The 17,324-nt window shown below is 36.9% G+C and overlaps 1 pseudogene; it reads left to right on the plus strand.

Annotated features, from left to right (window-relative positions):
- Positions 1 to 19: 19 nt before the first annotated feature.
- On the plus strand, positions 20 to 16,936 carry LOC127619456 (CMP-N-acetylneuraminate-beta-galactosamide-alpha-2,3-sialyltransferase 1-like; annotated as a pseudogene).
- The last annotated feature ends 388 nt before the right edge of the window (positions 16,937 to 17,324 follow it).

Raw genomic sequence — 17,324 nt, forward strand, 5'->3', positions numbered from 1 at the left:
AAAGACATGAACACAAAACATGAAGAAAAAAATCACATTACACGTGACATACCCCAACCCCCACAAGGGGCGGTACCGGACACCCAAACAAAAACACATGGAGTTCAATAAGGAGCTGGGTGTGGGTGGCAGGGCCCTTGAGGCATGGCTGGCGAGACAGGGCGTGGAGCATGACACCAGGGCAGAGTCAGTGGAAGGTGGAGCCGAAAGAGTCTCGAGTGGTGAAATTGGACAACTGGGAACCAGGAGAGTAGCCAAAGGCTCGTAGGGCCAGGGTGGAGCCAGAGGCTCGGAGGACCAAGGCAGGGCCACTGTACGTGTCAGATGTGGTAACAGGGCAAGGCAGGGCCACTTTATGTGGCAGACGTGGTGACATGGCATGATGAGGTAGGAATGGCAGCATGGCAGAACGTGGCCGCTGAGGCTTGCATAGCTGGCTCCTTGACCATGGCTGGCTCGTGCGGCTGTGGCAGACGGGGGCACTGGCTCGTGCGGCTGTGGCAGACGGGGGCACTGGCTCGTGCGGCTGTGGCAGACGGGAGCACTGACTCGTGCAGCAGATTTTATAACAAATATTATCAAATAACAGTTACTTTACATTAATTACTCTTTTCCATTTTTCCCCTGATGTGACGTTTTTTCCAATAATGCAACTGGCCTAGAAGATTTCTAAATAATTTTTTTTCTCTGCCACCTTTTTCATTAGGGTGGGGTATAAATATAATTTCCAGATTCTATTCCAATGTTACAAGCTCTCAATTCAATTAGATTCTGATTCGATTCAATATCGATTCATATGGGTATATTTCAGTTATAAAGTCCCTTTTGCTTACATATGAAACACATACTCTCCCAGCTAATGCTGGTAATTATACAGGGAAACTTCTAACTTGGTATATTATTAATATTTATTTATGAATATAAAAATATAAATTTTACTAATGATATTTTATTATGGGATGTCATCAATCTTAAATGACAGCCAATTATGTAAATCAGACCAGAAGCTTTTGGCCATAGGACATAACAAGAACAAGTGTTCCAGAGTCTCATCAGCTGCCTCACAAAATACACAGATCTACTTCAAATTTAAACCTCTTTCTAAGAACGTCAGCAACCAGATATATTTTATAAATTATTTTAACATGAGTCTCTTTGACTTTAGGGGAAATGGACCATTTGATGAATTTGAAATGTGGTTTATCTATGTGGAACTTGTACACACAATCCTCTATAATAATCCAAAAACATTCAAGATAAAAAAAATAATTAATACATTTGTTATTACATTTACTGTAATGTAAATTACATTAATTGTATATAATAAATATTGGTAACGGTATTGATTTACATGTCTTATTATATTCTCTATAAGTGCGGTTAAGATTATATGCAATATGTTTGAAGAAGTTATCATTATCATCTAATATATCATTCACAAACACAATACCTGTGTCATACAATCACTTTTAAACAATCATTTCCTATTAATTATAATGACCCTGTTATTCCATAGGGTGGATCCATGGGGAGAAAAGTTGTGGGTAAATATAATTTTACAGTATTGGAGAAGATGTTTGTGGAAGTTTGATCATTTATTAGGAATCTTAGTTACCTCAAAATCACATTTTAAAAGAATGTGTAAATATGTATATACATACAAACACACACACACACACACACACACACACACACACACACATATATATTATATATATATATATATATATATATATACACACACACATACATATACATATATACACATATACATATATATACACATACACATACACACATACATACATATACATACACGCACAAAACATCTTACAGCTACAAGAATCATCCGATTCCCGCTTTCTGTCTGTTCTCGTCCAAAAACAGCCAATCACAAGAGATTTGAAGAGATGCAGCCAATCAATACAGGATTTGGTCAGCAGCCAATAGCATTTGTTAACAGAAAGGATTGGGCCCCGCCCCTGAGTGTCAAAACTGACTTGTGTGCGTAAAGATTTCAGCTGCGCGTGAATATGTATTAGACATTTTAGCAGCAATTTGGCAAAACAGAGAAGGAATGAAGAGGAGAAGGTCATATCGAAGATCATAACACTTCAGAGCAAAAGTCAGGGAAGCTTATCGGAATCTGTTCTAACAGAACTTACAGAGCTCCAAACTAAATTGGACAATATTTATAAGTACAAAGCCGAAGGCTCCTATGTTCGTTCAAGGAGGAAATGGCTAGAACAAGGTGAACAGAGCTCTGCTTACTTTTTTAGAATGGAAAAACACAACTCTAGGAATCTTTCCATTAGTTCAGCTGCAAATTAATGGCATTTTGACAGATAATTCTAAGGAAATTGCCTCTTTTGTAGTAACTTTTATTCAAAACTATATACATCTAATTACTGTAAGGACTCAGCCTCCCTTTTCTTTCAATCATCAAAGGAGGTTAAATCAATATCTAAAGATGAGCAGCTTGCCTGTGATAAAACTATAACTATCACTGAGGTAATTGAGGGGATTGAGGGCCTTAAAAATAACAAGTCTCCTGGAACCGATGGCCTAACGGTCGAGTTCTATAAAAGCTTTGCTGAAGAATTAGCACCGTTCCTGCTAGAGATGTTTTTGGAGAGTATTCAGTCAGAAACTCTGCCTTCTAGTTTAACTCAAGGGCTTTTAACTCTGATACCTAAACCTAAAAAAGATACAACTTTGATAGATAATTGGCGGCCTATTTGCCTTCTTAATAACGACTATAAAATATTAGCTTGGGCTTTGGCCAAAAGACTTAAGTGTGTTCTGAGTTCAGTTATTGATGAGACTCAATCAGGATTTATGCCAAAAAGACATATAGCAAACAATATCCGACTTGTTCTAGATTTATTAGACTGTAGTGAATTAGTTGATGATGACAGTCTTATTCTTTTTGTAGACTTTTACAAAGCGTTTGACTCTCTTGAACATGAGTTTATTTGAGAGTTTATTGCCCTATATCCCCTTATTTATTTCTTGTGGCTGCTCAACTTCTTTCCTCCTTTCTTATGAGTAGTCATCTGCAAGGTATTACTATTGCAAACAAACATATACTTATTAGTCAGCTAGCTGACGACACTACCCTGTTTTTAAAAGATGAATTACAGATTCCGATTGCAATTCAACACATTAAGTTTTTCTCTAAAGCTTCCGGCTTAAACTTAAACCTTAATAAATGTGAGCTGTTAGCTGTTAAAACTTGTCCTTCTCTCTCTCTTTACAGTATTCCAGTTAAGTCACAGGTGACCTATCTAGGTATATCCATAGGATGATAAAGTCAGATGCAGACTGAACTTTGACCCAGTTGTTGGGAAAGCTAAAAAGAAATTCAATTCATGGTTACAGAGAGATTTATCTCTGAGAGGACGAACTCTTATTGCTAAAGCTGAGGGTATCTCAAGAATGACTTACCCTGCTATATCCTTACATGTGGATAAATCTGTATGTGCAGATATTGATAGAATGCTATTTGATTTTCTGTGGAAGTATAAGAGGCATTATGTTAAAAAGTCTGTGGTTATTAATAATTATGAATGTGGTGGTCTAAACTTTCTGGATTTTACTTCTTTAAATAATACTTTCAAGATAAATTGGTTAAAACAGTACTTAACAAACCCCGATTCTTTCTGGAATACTCTTCCTAATCTTATTTTCTCTAAGGTGGGAGGTCTCCCTTTCCTATTGTTATGCAACTACAACATCACCAAATTGCCCCTTAAATTGTCAAATTTTCATAAACAAGCGCTTTTGGCCTGGCACCTAATTTATAAACACAATTTTAGTCCTCACCGTTACTTTATTTGGAATAATTGTGATATTACTTATAAAAATAAATCGTTATTTTTCCCAAACTGGGTTAAAAATAATTTTATTTTGGCTTCTCAATTAATCAATACTGATGGATACTTGTATTCATACTCAGAGTTTTTGAACAAGTACAATATACCTGTCACTCCTCGAGAGTTTGCTATTGTAATGGATGCCATCCCTTATGGAGCAATAACTCTTCTCAGAGACTCAGCTAGATCCCAGATTTCTTTGTCAGTAGCTCATCCATTTGATACAATGATTGGAAATATTTGTTTTTTATCTAACTCTTCTAGTCGGAACAGAAGAATTAGACAACTATTTCAAAATGAGATTGTTTCTCTCCCATACATTGTGTCGTACTGGAATGGCCAGTTTGTCAATATTCCATGGAAGAAAGTGTGGACTTTGTCTTCTAAATATTTAATGACCAATAAGGTCAAGGATGTGTCTTACAAATTACTTCATCTTTTTTATCCTGTGAAGCTTTACTTGAAAAAGATGTTTCCTGATATTGACACTTTATGTTCTTTTTGTGGTACTGAACACGAATCTATTTCTCATCTCTTCTGGGAATGCACATATACAAGTCTGTTCTGGAAGGATTTTTGTATGTTTGTTCGCACATTTTCATCACAGAGTTTTTCTTTGTTATACAAAGATGTTCTATTTGGTCAGCACAACGTTGAAAAAGATGTAAAGGACCAATATTTTTTGATAAACCTATTTATTTTTCTAGCGAAATTTTTTTTACACAAATGTAAATTTTATTTGTTAAGCCCTACTTTTTTATTTTTTGTAAGGAACTTAAATCCTACCTGGACTCTCTCAGTACATCCAGCAACTCCAAAGCTCTTAAAACTATCTCACTGTGTCATTTGCATGTTATTCCTCTAACTTTATAACCTGTGATTGTACTCTCGACTGTATTTTCCCCTGGCATTGATTTTGTATGTTCTCAGAAATGCAATAAAAAATAAATAAATAAAACAAAAAAAAAAAAATTTCAGCTGCGCGTGTGCAGAAAATAACTCGCGCGTGTGTTCAGATCTGCACGCGTGTATGTTACTTGTCATTACTCGCGGTTTTGTTATTTCTGCTCGCGAGTTGTTAATTTGTGTGCACAATCATATTTTTTGTGCTCGAATGTGGGATTTACAAGTTCTGCAGGTTTAAATTTAACTGTGTCATGGTGCTCACACTGTTGTAATTCACTTGCGCGCTGTGTGTTGAATATTGAAAACGTATGTGAATTTTGTGGCAATGCCAAAGAATCTGTAACGCATCTTTTTTTTTTGTATTCAAAAATGTTTTGGTTGGATGTTTCAAATTTCGTTGCTAGGTTGTTTGAAACATGTTTACAAATTCATCTGTATGATGTAGTGGTTTTTTTTTTTGTACAGGAAAACTTTTTATTTTACTAGGAAAATATCACATTCATGTGAAAAAATGGACTAAAGCTAAGCCAAGCTTTGAACACTTTATAAAAGTGATTAAACAGTATGGTAATACATTAGATCAAATTAAGAACATAAAAGCAAGAAAGACCTGAAGCTTTGTGTTACTACAAATTATTGTAATTTTACCCCTGGCATAACATATTTTTTTTATTATTTATTTTTTTTTTTCATTTTCTTATGTTTGTTAACTTCTATTGGTTGAGAAGTGTATATTCATGTACACATTTTTGTATATATATATTTTTTTAAAAATAAATAAATCTTAAAAATTTTTAAAAAAAATAAAGAAAAAAAAACTTGCGCGCTGTGTTTATGCGCTTGCGCTGTTTTGTCCAACATGTAACGCTATACCTGTCAATCAACGGCATTATACAGCGGAGCGTGCCCGTGATATGTGCTAAGATAACTTGTTGTGGGTGCTAAAGTGTGCGTCCATGAGTGACTGTGATGAGTAATTATTTCCCTGATATGTTCTGATGAATCCGCAGATCCTTTCATGACTGTTAATGTGATGTTTATCCGCTGATATGGAGTGTATTGGGATCTGGTGTTACCCGATATTTTTGTGTCATATGCGTCACATAGTTTCACATGTTCAATGATATCTGACTCCTGAGGCAATTATATTGCAGACCATGTCGTAATACATGTCACTGTGTTGATGATGAATATAACTGATCTGTTATGTTCATATGAATGAGGTGTAATTCACTTAAGTGATGTTTATTGCCGATCAATATGTCTGTGTTTACATATTAACGCCATATCAGAATGTTGTGGTGAGCATTAATGCATTACAAGCTGATATTCCTATGTTATGTTATGTATATTGCTATTGATGATTACATAATCTTATGTTGGAGGTATAACAGTACAGATATGGCATGTTAATCTATTTCTTTCTTTCTGTATCTGTTGTAGAACCACACACACATAGACACATACACACAAGTATAAACCAGTTCAAATACCCTCATTTCAACCTGACTGTCTGAATATGCAACCTGTCATGTGCCTGTCACTTGTGGCTTCTTCAATGTAAATAAACCCCTTCTGAATGGAACCTTACACTGGCTGTTTGGATCCTATCCTGTGTACTGACCGACATGCCAGGATGCGAATGGATAATTAGGAATCTCCTTAGTTTGGGGAAGGAACAAATACTATCAAACAGAGCTGTTCCAACTAAACAAATGTTTTGCATCCGCTCGTGCTGTTTTTCAATCGTTTTCCATGTAAACATTCGCTAGATGGATGTCTTTGACAACTGTGTCAAGTTTCACTGTGTTTATCTCTCACGTGAGCGCTGCATTTATAGACACTGTGTCAAGTTAACAAAAAAATCTTCAACTGAGAAAAACACGTCTGGAGACACCGGAGTTCTGCTATTCATTGTGGTGCATGTCTGTCTGAACGGTTACTGGAAAAAATGCTTTAGCCAATATTTACATCAACGCTACTCATACTCGTGAAAAAAAAAAAATGCTTTCTCAAAGTCACCAGAATTGAATGCTTTAGTGTTGTTTTTGCAACAAAAAAAATTTACCCAGTGGAGCACGCCACCGAACCCCCTCTCAGGTTGAACAAGGCAGATTTCTGTGCATCCCCACAAATTAAACCTTGCAGGCGCCCATGCCTTAACCCACACCCACATATTAATGGTACAGCCTATGACGCATATTGCAAGGAAAAATAGAAAACTAGTGAGTGAATTATTCCAAAAATCATGTCTAAAGACACAATTTAGAAAAATTAAATAAAAATAAATAAATCCGAGCATCTTCCGTTCATTTCATATCCATTTTGAAATTTGCTTTGGTAAATTAGAGGAGTGGTGGTGGTGTAGTGGTCTAAGCACCATAACTGGTAATCTGGTAACCATGCTGGTTCGAGCCCCACAGCCACCACCATTGTGTCCTTGAGCAAGGCACTTAACTCCAGGTAGCTCTGGGGGGATTGTCCCTGTAATAAGTGCACTGTAAGTCACTTTGGATAAAAGCGTCTGCCAAGTGCATAAATATAATTATTCACTAAAACAGTTTTCCCCCTTTTTAAAAATGCATTATGCATTCGGAAGATTGAGTTTGAGGAAAATGACCTTAATATTGATTTTGTAAATTAGATTTTCCAATTATTTGTTAACTGTAGGCTGTTATTTCCCGTAATGTCCATGGATGTTTCCGTAAAGGCTTAAGATTGTTCCTGTGAGGATCATAGATGCTGGAGCATAGTTTTATTTGGGGACATGGGAAACGTGGGTAATAATTACCAATTTCTCCCTGATTATAATATCCTGCAAATTGGTCATGCTATAGCATGATAGTCATTTTTACGGACTGCACATTCACACACATTAAAGATTATACCGTAGCAGGGACGTGCACAGACATTTTGAGGGGCAGGGGCTCAAGTGAAAAAAAAGGGCACTTCTCATAATTACGTATTTTTTTAAACAAAAAAGTATATATATTAACACAACTCTGACTTCCTTTTTAAAAAATTAATTAAAAAAGTTAATTAATTTTATCTTCCTCAAACTCACGCAATTGTTTCATTTTCAAAAGATGTCTACAAAATAATCAGTTCACACAGAAACCATGGTCTCCTTAGTATTCACTAGGTGTATAGAGCAGCAAAGGAAACCATGCCACAATGTGCATGTTTTCTATGCTACTAGTTTCAAGTATATATTTAGAATAACCTAAATAACTGCATCAAGCAGAGGGGCATGTTTTACTAATAATTTGTTTATTTTTGCACAAGGCACTACATCATTTTAATTATTTTGGTGTTATCAGAATACATAACACTTTGACAAAAATCAACACAAATATTCACTTTAAACTGAAGAGGGCTGTTGCTGCTATTTTGTTAATTTTACTGTTTCCTGGCGCTCCTTCTTCCTTTTCTGTATCCTTTCTTTTTTTGGCATTATGCTGCCTGCAGGCATGATTAAAATTAATTGTTTAAATACTTTTTGTTTCACAAGCAAAATAACTTTTTAGCTTCACACAACCAAGCATCAGAATACTGAATTGCCTGAATGTTTTAATCAAATACATAATATGTACATAATATATTATACAAAAATATAATATTATTATTGCTATGCATGTACACACACACACACACACATACACAATAACTGATGGTGACATGGACTTAGTTTCACATTTGAGGGAGGACTGTATCATCATCATCATCATCAAATAAAACCTTCAAAATCCACATTTAGATGGAGTTTTTTTTAAACCTACTATCCTCCATCTGTTTGCATCTGTAGATTTCTTCTAAATTCACCAATTTAGATTTCTAAATTTCAGGGGGAAAGACTCTTGATGTATGTAAGTCATTAACTGGGGACGTTCTGTGGTGATATGCTGTAATTATTTTGTTTATCTTATTTACCTGCATTGCCCTGTCAATTAGATGCAAATATGCGCATTTTAACTAGTTGACCTAATTTGCATATCAGTTTATCGATTGTGATGATGTTATTAGACACACACACTGTATTCACCTGTAGGGTCCCCATTTAGTACAGTAGCACTGTATGGCCATGATATATTTGCCTTAGCTAAACTGTAGCTAACTTAGTATTACATTAGCTAGTAGCTCATGAGGCATGCATGCTAGCAAGACACAGGTTAACTATATTTGTCTTTGGCTAATCAGCAGTAAATTTGAGGTACTGGTAGTTTAATCTTTTGTTCATCGCCACTCACCTGAACACAAGCCAAGAAAAACACTGCTGGGAGGGGACGCTGCTACCTCGTGTGTGTGTGTCTGTGTGTCTGTGTGTGTGTGTGTGTGTGTGTGTGTGTGTGTGTGTGTGTGTGTGTGTGTGTGTGTGTGTGTGTGTGTGTGTGTGTGTGTGTGTGTGTGTGTGTGTGTGTGTGATGTGCGTAAAGAGGTGCTCGCTAACAGCACTTGCCCCTACAGTCTGTTCAGGCTAAATGGGGGATCTTTGTGTGTGATGTGCGCCACTGCGCAGAGACGCGGGGGGCGCTTCAGAACTCCTGACCCGATATTTATATACACTATTCAATAAATATATTTGCTTGACAGGGAAGCTGTGCGCATTCTGCTCAAACAGGAATATATATTATTTTACAAAAAAAAAAAAAAAAAAGGGCACTTTCTCTCCAGGAATAAAAAGGGCAGGTGCTCAAGCCCCTTCTGATGTCTATGTGTGCACGTGACCAGACCTGCGCAGTAGTGAGCAGGAAGTAAAGCGGCAAAATCAAGGCCCCGCACTCACTCTCGCTGAATCAATCGCAAGGACACGCCCCTGCACTTTTGACTTATGACGGTGTGAAATAATTAATTATAGAAATTTAGATATTAAATTTAAAGCTCCAATCTCCTCAGTCCTCCGAAGATCCCGAAAAAAAGTCAGTTGGTGCTTCAGTGACTACTTCGCTCAGAGAACCTGTCAATCACAGCTGTCAATCATGATGTCACAGCACCGTTTTTATAGCCTCAAATAACTAACTAAAAACAAATTATCTTTGGAAAAAAGATATGTGAAGTGTAATTTAATTGTTTAGTTGGTCTCACGTCCCGTTGACTAACATGTGGAGGCGGGGTTTATGACCTAGGACCAGTCACCGGGGGGGGGGCAATCGAGACGTTTTGGCTTCACTTTTGAGGGCTTGTGCGGCACACTTGGTTCAGACAGACATGCACCACAATGAATAGCAGAACTCCGGTGTCTCCAGACGTGTTTTTCTCAGTTGAAGATTTTTTTGTTAACTTGACACAGTGTCTATAAATGCAGCGCTCACGTGAGAGATAAACACAGTGAAACTTGACACAGTTGTCAAAGACATCCATCTAGCGAATGTTTACATGGAAAACGATTGAAAAACAGCACGAGCGGATGCAAAAACTTGTTTAGTTTGAACAGCTCCTTGTTCACATGACACAGAAATAGCTGAAGTTTCTCAAAGTTACCTCTCAAAAAGACAGCCTTTTGTCTCAGTGACCGTAGGTAAATTGACACTTTATCCAGCGCTGTTTTCGTAAATATCCCGATACTGTTTTACTGTGTGAGAAACCGCTCCAAATGATTCAGTGACCGAGCGCTCTGAACGAATTGTACTGAATCACGAATCGATTCAGACCATTTTTCAAGCCTGTGTGGTCAATTCACTGAAAAGAACAGACTCAAAATAATTATTCATTCGCAAATTGGGCATTGCTTGTTCTTTTAGCCAACAGAAATACGGGACACATTTCATGATTGGTGAAATATTCTGAGAGTTAATATTTCCCAGGTCAGCACATGGTACGCAGGGTTGGGGAGTAACTGAATACATGTAACGGGATTACGTATTTAAAATACAAAATATAAGTAACTGTATTCCACTACAGTTACAATTTAAATCATTGGTAATTAGAATACAGTTACATTCTAAAAGTATTTTGATTACTGAGGAGATTACTTTGCATTTTATTGTCATTTGTTTCATTTAATATTTAGTCATTTCAGATGGAAAACATTTATACATATAAATGATGTGATCCAAAGTGCATTTGAACAGCGGTGAAACACTTTCTTATGATGTGTTACATTCATACGAGTAGACAGAGAAGTACGTTTGAAGTAAGTTTAGAGCAGAAGAAATAGAAATAAACCTTGTTTAAATTGTTAGCTTTACGCTAAGCTAAAATGCTATTTCTAGCCATTTTACATGCACACGTTACCAGACACGATCATATCTATTTATCAAGAAAATTCACAATGGATCATAATATATTTTTAGACATTATTTCCTTTGATATTAGGGCAAAAATCTTATTCTTGATAATATTTTTTGTATTGTTGTCCTGTAAAAATATCTAAAAATCCTTAAAACAAGATACATTTGATTTATCTTATTTTAGATAAATCACATAAGATATTTAGTTTTTTTCAGAGAATGTATTTTTAACATGTGTATTTTGAGTTTTTATAGTCAAAACAAGTGAAAGCATCTACCAGTGCTGAAGAAGTAATCCAAAGTATTTAGATTACGTTACTGACCTTGAGTAATCTAACGGAATACGTTACAAATTACATTTTACAGCATGTATTCTGTAATCTGTAGTGGAATACATATCAAAAGTAATCCTCCCAATACTGGACATATGTCCTGTAAACTTATCCCATCCGAATAGGGCTTTCCTTCCCCCTTAAAAGTCCCCTTTGCTATATATCCCTTAAAATCACCATGATAACAATAGTTTTATTTATCATCTGAATAGTCACATCCTCTTACCCCACCTAAAATATGTTAGGTCGCTTATCTTTACTCCCCCTGCTGGTGACTTTTGTAAGTGTTGATGAGAAGAGTTGTGTAAATGAAAAATAGGCTTCTTATCAATTTTAGTTTTGAGAAGGGAGAATGAGAAACAAAAAAGAGAAAAAGGCTAGAATCGGTCCGTGTACTTTTCCGTCCGTTCTTTTTTTACTTTTAAAACCCAAAAATGAAAAATGCAGTTTCTTCTTCATTGGTTTAAACACTGATGAATAGAATAAGCAGATACAAACTAATTTTCTGTTGACTATTCCATTTTTAAAAGGAATAAAGAGAAAGGAGGGAAAGGCTCAATTTTCGTTTTCTTTCATTGTTTGAAAGATGTATTTACGGATTGAATATTTGATATGCACATGTAAGCGGCACTGAAATGCCCCTTTTATCTGATTGGTCAACCCGCCCCGTCTTCTGTACTGCCTTAATACTATCAGCTAGAATTTGAGTTGGGATTGCTCTGCAAATTTGTTTCAACTTTCATTAAATATTGTCCCGAACCACCACTAACTCTGAACTATATGCCATTAGCATCTCGTTGCTTGGCACATCATGGTGTTGTTGCCTCTAGTGGACACGTGAGAGATTGCAAGCTTGGTCAAATGCTGACTGGGAGTTGGTCAATTCTATATTATTTTTACTAACATATATTATATTTTTAACAATAGAAATAATATATAATAGACCAACTCCCAGTGGTTCGGGACAATATTTAATAAGACAAATTTGCAGAGCAATCCCAACTCTAATTCTAGCTGAAGGCAGTAGGGTACAGAAGGTTGACCAATCAGATAAAAGGGGCGTTTCAGTGCCGCTTTTATGTGCATATCAAATATTCAAGGAGTTTTGTTTTTAAACACCGAAGGAAAACAAAAATGTAGTCTTTCCACCCAAACTCCTTTATTCCATTTTTAAATAGAAAATGAAATGGTCAACAGGAAATTAGTTTGTATCTGCTTATTTGATTTATCAGTGTTTAAACCATAAAAGAAAAAAAAATACATTTTGAGTTTTTCATTTTTGGGTTAAAAAAAGAAAAAAGGACACAGAAGTACACGTACCGATTCAAATAATAGAAAAGATCAATGATCAATTCTTGAAATAGCCGGAAGTTTCAAACCGTTTTTCTATTTTTGCATTTGAATTGGTATGGTCTGACAAATAAATTGTAATGTGTTACACGGACCCTCAAAATGCTTGCTATTAATTAGCATTAGCAGTACAAAGGTGTCTGCTATTTTATAAAAAAATATATATATTTTTAAAATTTCCACCACCGTCAGCTCCCTCCCTCATTCTGTAGCTAGACCTCTACATATAATTATTTGAGACGTGATGGAAATTACATTAAATTAATATTCTGAACCCTTTTCTCAGACCTGTTATGATGCGTTTCCGTCTTCTTTAACAATGCAAATGTACCAAAACCTTTTATATTTCCGATTTTTTAAATATTTAGTGTAAATTTATAAAATTGTACTTTGTATAATATTATCCTAGAATAAGTTTATTTTGCTGTTGGAGCAAACGGGTCAACAAAATTTACATTTGCTGTGGTCTCCCAATCACCTGCTATACGTCTACTTCCGCTCTGCAACCCGGATATGAGAAAAGTGTCCATATTGATTACCACAAAAAATCTTTTCAACTCGTCCCTCCTTCTCTTTACAGTGAGGGACTTGCAATAAGTGAATCATGTCTTTTAACAACTGAGTTAGAATCCACAAGATGTAAACAATATGCATGATAACATTACATTTACAGTTATGCATTTGGCAGATGCTTTTATCCGAAGCGACTTACAGTGCACTTATTACAGGGACAATCCCCCTGGAGCAACCTGGAGTTAAGTGCCTTGCTCAAGGACACAATGGTGGTGGCCATGGGGATTGAACCAGCGACATTCTGATTACCAGTTATGTGCCTATTGCAGATAGGTCCTTCAAGGTAGCCTGGAGAGGTGAGGTATCCAAGCCACATCAGTTACATACTGGGGCACCTCAAGGATCAGTGCTTGGGCCACTTCTATTCTCCATATACACATCATCACCATCATCCAGTCATGGTTTATCTTACCACTGATATGCTGTTGACACGCAACTCTACTTGTCTTTCCAGCCCAATGACACCACAGTGACCGCTCGAATCGCTGCCTGTCTGGCAGACATCTCAGCCTGGATGAAGGAACACCAGCTGTAGCTCAACCCAGCCAAAACCAAACTCCTAGTCTTTCCAGCCAACCCTGCTGTTGAACACAACATTACCGTGCAGCTGGGTTCAACTACAGTATTGCCTCCCAAAACGGTCATAAATCTTGGGGTAACCATCGATAACAAGCTAAACTTCACAGACCACATCTCAAAGGCCGCAAGATCATGTAGATTTACTGAAGAACTTCTCCGGAAGTATATCGGGGCCTTTACTCGTAAATCTGACAATTTTCACGTACTACTAAAGTTATGAAAGCTTTAGAAAATGGCCGCAAAACTAAGATGAATCGTAAGATGGATTCTACGATCTACTGCATAGGCTGACGATGGGATTGGAAAATGAGGCCTTGAACATTAAATAGGATTTGTTTAGTTATTTTGCATCCAGATTGCACAGATGAACTTGAAGTTGTAGGAGTCCTAAAATCCTTTCACAAGGGTTGATAATCCATTGGATGGAAGTCCTGATGCTATAGTTGAAACACACATTGTCGCATCTTAAAACAGAATGATGGTGTTTAAGACTTGAGATGCATTTATAAACACACTAGTCAAAGGTTTTGGCACACCTACTCATTTTTTATTATTAAACTTTTTGACATTTTAAATGAATAGTAAGATAGATCAGTTGATTAATTTAGGTCAATGTCACGGATTGAGAATGAGGTTAAGGACCCAAGCGCAGAGTTTAAAAAACAAAGGATTTATTAACAACACAAAAAGGGCAAGAAATCCCACAAGGGGGGAAAAACAACATAAACTACCCGAAGGGGGAAAACAGTAATACAGGCTGGGGCACAGGGAAACAGGGACCAGGACCGACAAACCGAACAGTGATAGGAAACCAGACTGATAATTAACAAACTAGACCGACTGGAACACAAGACCAACACTGACTGAAAAACGAGATGAACTGGCTCTGGACAGCAAACACGAGGAGACTAAAATAGGGAGAGAAATCAACAGGTTAACAAGACAGGGAAGGTGTGACTAATAAACTAATTATAGGCAAACAATGAGGTGTGGTATGACACAAGACAGAGAGACATGTGGCAATACAGAAACAAAACAAGCCAGGTGCTCGCACAAGAAAACAAATCACCCGAATGGCATGAGCGCACATCAGCAAGACAATAATTTAATATACACCCATGCCAATGCCAATGCCAAACAAAGCATTGCCACACATTTTTACACTAAACGAAACCTGAGGGAAACACCACGCGATGCACGAAACAGATGACAAAAACAAAACAGGACACCTGTGCAAGGGTTCGGCCACACACACTCACCTTGACACCTTAGACTGAAGTGACCGAACCTCAGTACAACATGAAGACAGCTCACGACTGACAGTGTGACAGGACCGTGCCAGGTCATTCACCCGTCAAGATGCACTTTTGACCTCTCATTTCTCTGTGAGTTACCATTATGTTTTTTCCCCCTCGCAGGATAAATCTGGGTCCAACAAAGGGTTATGAGAAGGATGTGGGTTCTAAGACCACACACCAGCTTATCTATCCTGAGAGTGCTTCAGACATGGACAACTCCACTCTCCTGGTGCTTTCTCCCTTTACATTTTCTGGATATGGAGTGGCTCATCAGTGCCTTCAACACTAAACACATTCAACTGTAAGAACTGTTTATTTTAAATCCCATCCTAGACGCTTTAGGCCCACCAATGAACACTCTGATCTAAAATGTGCATGTAGTCTCATGATAACTTTAAGATATTTTACAAATTGGCTACTGTGATACGCTTCCCTCATCTCGTTCCAATCCCAGATGTTTTCTTTCTTCCTTGGTACACACAAGTGGTTTTCCTATTAAAATCATGGTTAGATTTAGGTTAATCTTTGGAAAAATCATAATTACACTTATGTTGGTTCGATTATTGTTCTATATGGGAGTAAATGTTGTTTCTTTTTTATGATTTCCTATGATTTTTGCCATCTCATACTTTTTTTATGATGAGATTTCATAAGACGGTGTTCGAGCACACTTTTTTTTTTTCAGTCTGCCTGAACACAAAGTTGTGTGGTTATCCCGTAAACACATCTAAAAAAATTTAAAACAACATACATTAACCTATGATGGAAAATGTGAATGATAACAACACTTCATTTCAGAGACAATATCTCGGGTTAACATGTAGCTGTTTATGGTCTGCACTTGTATAGTGCCTTTTTAAGCCTTAACAGTATTCAAAGCGCTTTACACTGCGTCTCATTCACCCATACACAACACACATTCATACACCAATGGCAGCAGAGCTGCTATGTTAGGTGCTAGCCTGCCATTGGGAGCAACTTGAGGTTCAGTGTCTTGCCCAAGGACACTTCGGCATGTGGAGTCGTGTGGGCCGGGATTCGAACCAACAACCCTGCGACCCGCTCTACCAACTGAGCCACAGCCGCCCCTGTAATTTGGTAATATCACTAAAATAGGATTTATTTAAATCAGCACTGATATTTTCCTAAAGTCAAATGTTTTAATTTTGTCATCTGTTTATTCCTTAGAACATATATGGAAGAGCCAGCAACAATTAAAACAAATAAGCACAAGGTTACCACCATTCATGTATGCATCCATCCATCCATCTCACTCATTCACTTACATTCAAGACATCGTATTAGCCAATAAGGATCACAAGAGTGTTTCATAGATGTCCTGTTTTATTTCTGTTCTTGTCTAATAGGTGATGATCCTCCACCCAATTATCAAATATGTCCATGATAACTGGACAGCGAATCATGGCAGATATCCATCCACTAGCTTCTTAACACTGATATTCGCCCAGCACATCTGTGATGACGTGAAACTCCTGTTCTATTATACAAACAAGAAATAGATTTTAGAGAACAAGAAAGCATTAATTAAAGCATGAGCGTGAGAGAACAGTTTTGGAGGTGAACTATTCCTTAAATGCATGGATCGCTCTTTCACACAGGTGAATGTTTTTGGCTTTGGGGCTACGAGAGATGGAAACTGGAATCATTATTTTGATGACATGTCGACTTCATACGTTAATGGCAGTCATGGTGGAGACTTTGAATATATAACAATCAATCAGCTTCATCAGCAAAAGAAGATTTTGATTAGAAGCGTTGGACATTTAGTAGGTTAGACTGTAAACTTTTCTGGAAGAAAAAGATGTTCTTCAGAAGCACATTTCCTCATGGTGGAAAGGACATAGTAGCCCTTCATAACATCACATTTATATATGTTTCTTTTTTTGTAAAGGTGGGTTTTCATGAATTATGCCAAATATTGCCAGTGATATGAAACTTATGGTAAAGTAAATATAGCAGAAAATATTCCGTTATTTTTTACATTGAACGCGTTTAAGCTTGAATTTGAAAATATGAAGTTAATTCTACATTTGTGCTTAATTCAAACATGTAGAAATTATAAGTAAATACCCACCCACGTTGAGGCGGCACTAAACAGCAGTGGAAATGCAAGTTCAGAAAAGTAAAGCGAGCAGAGTCGATCTGTAACGTGCAGTGGAAAAG

Source organism: Xyrauchen texanus, chromosome 26 (genome assembly GCF_025860055.1).
Source record: "Xyrauchen texanus isolate HMW12.3.18 chromosome 26, RBS_HiC_50CHRs, whole genome shotgun sequence".
In the NCBI taxonomy this organism is placed as follows: Eukaryota; Metazoa; Chordata; class Actinopteri; order Cypriniformes; family Catostomidae; genus Xyrauchen; species Xyrauchen texanus.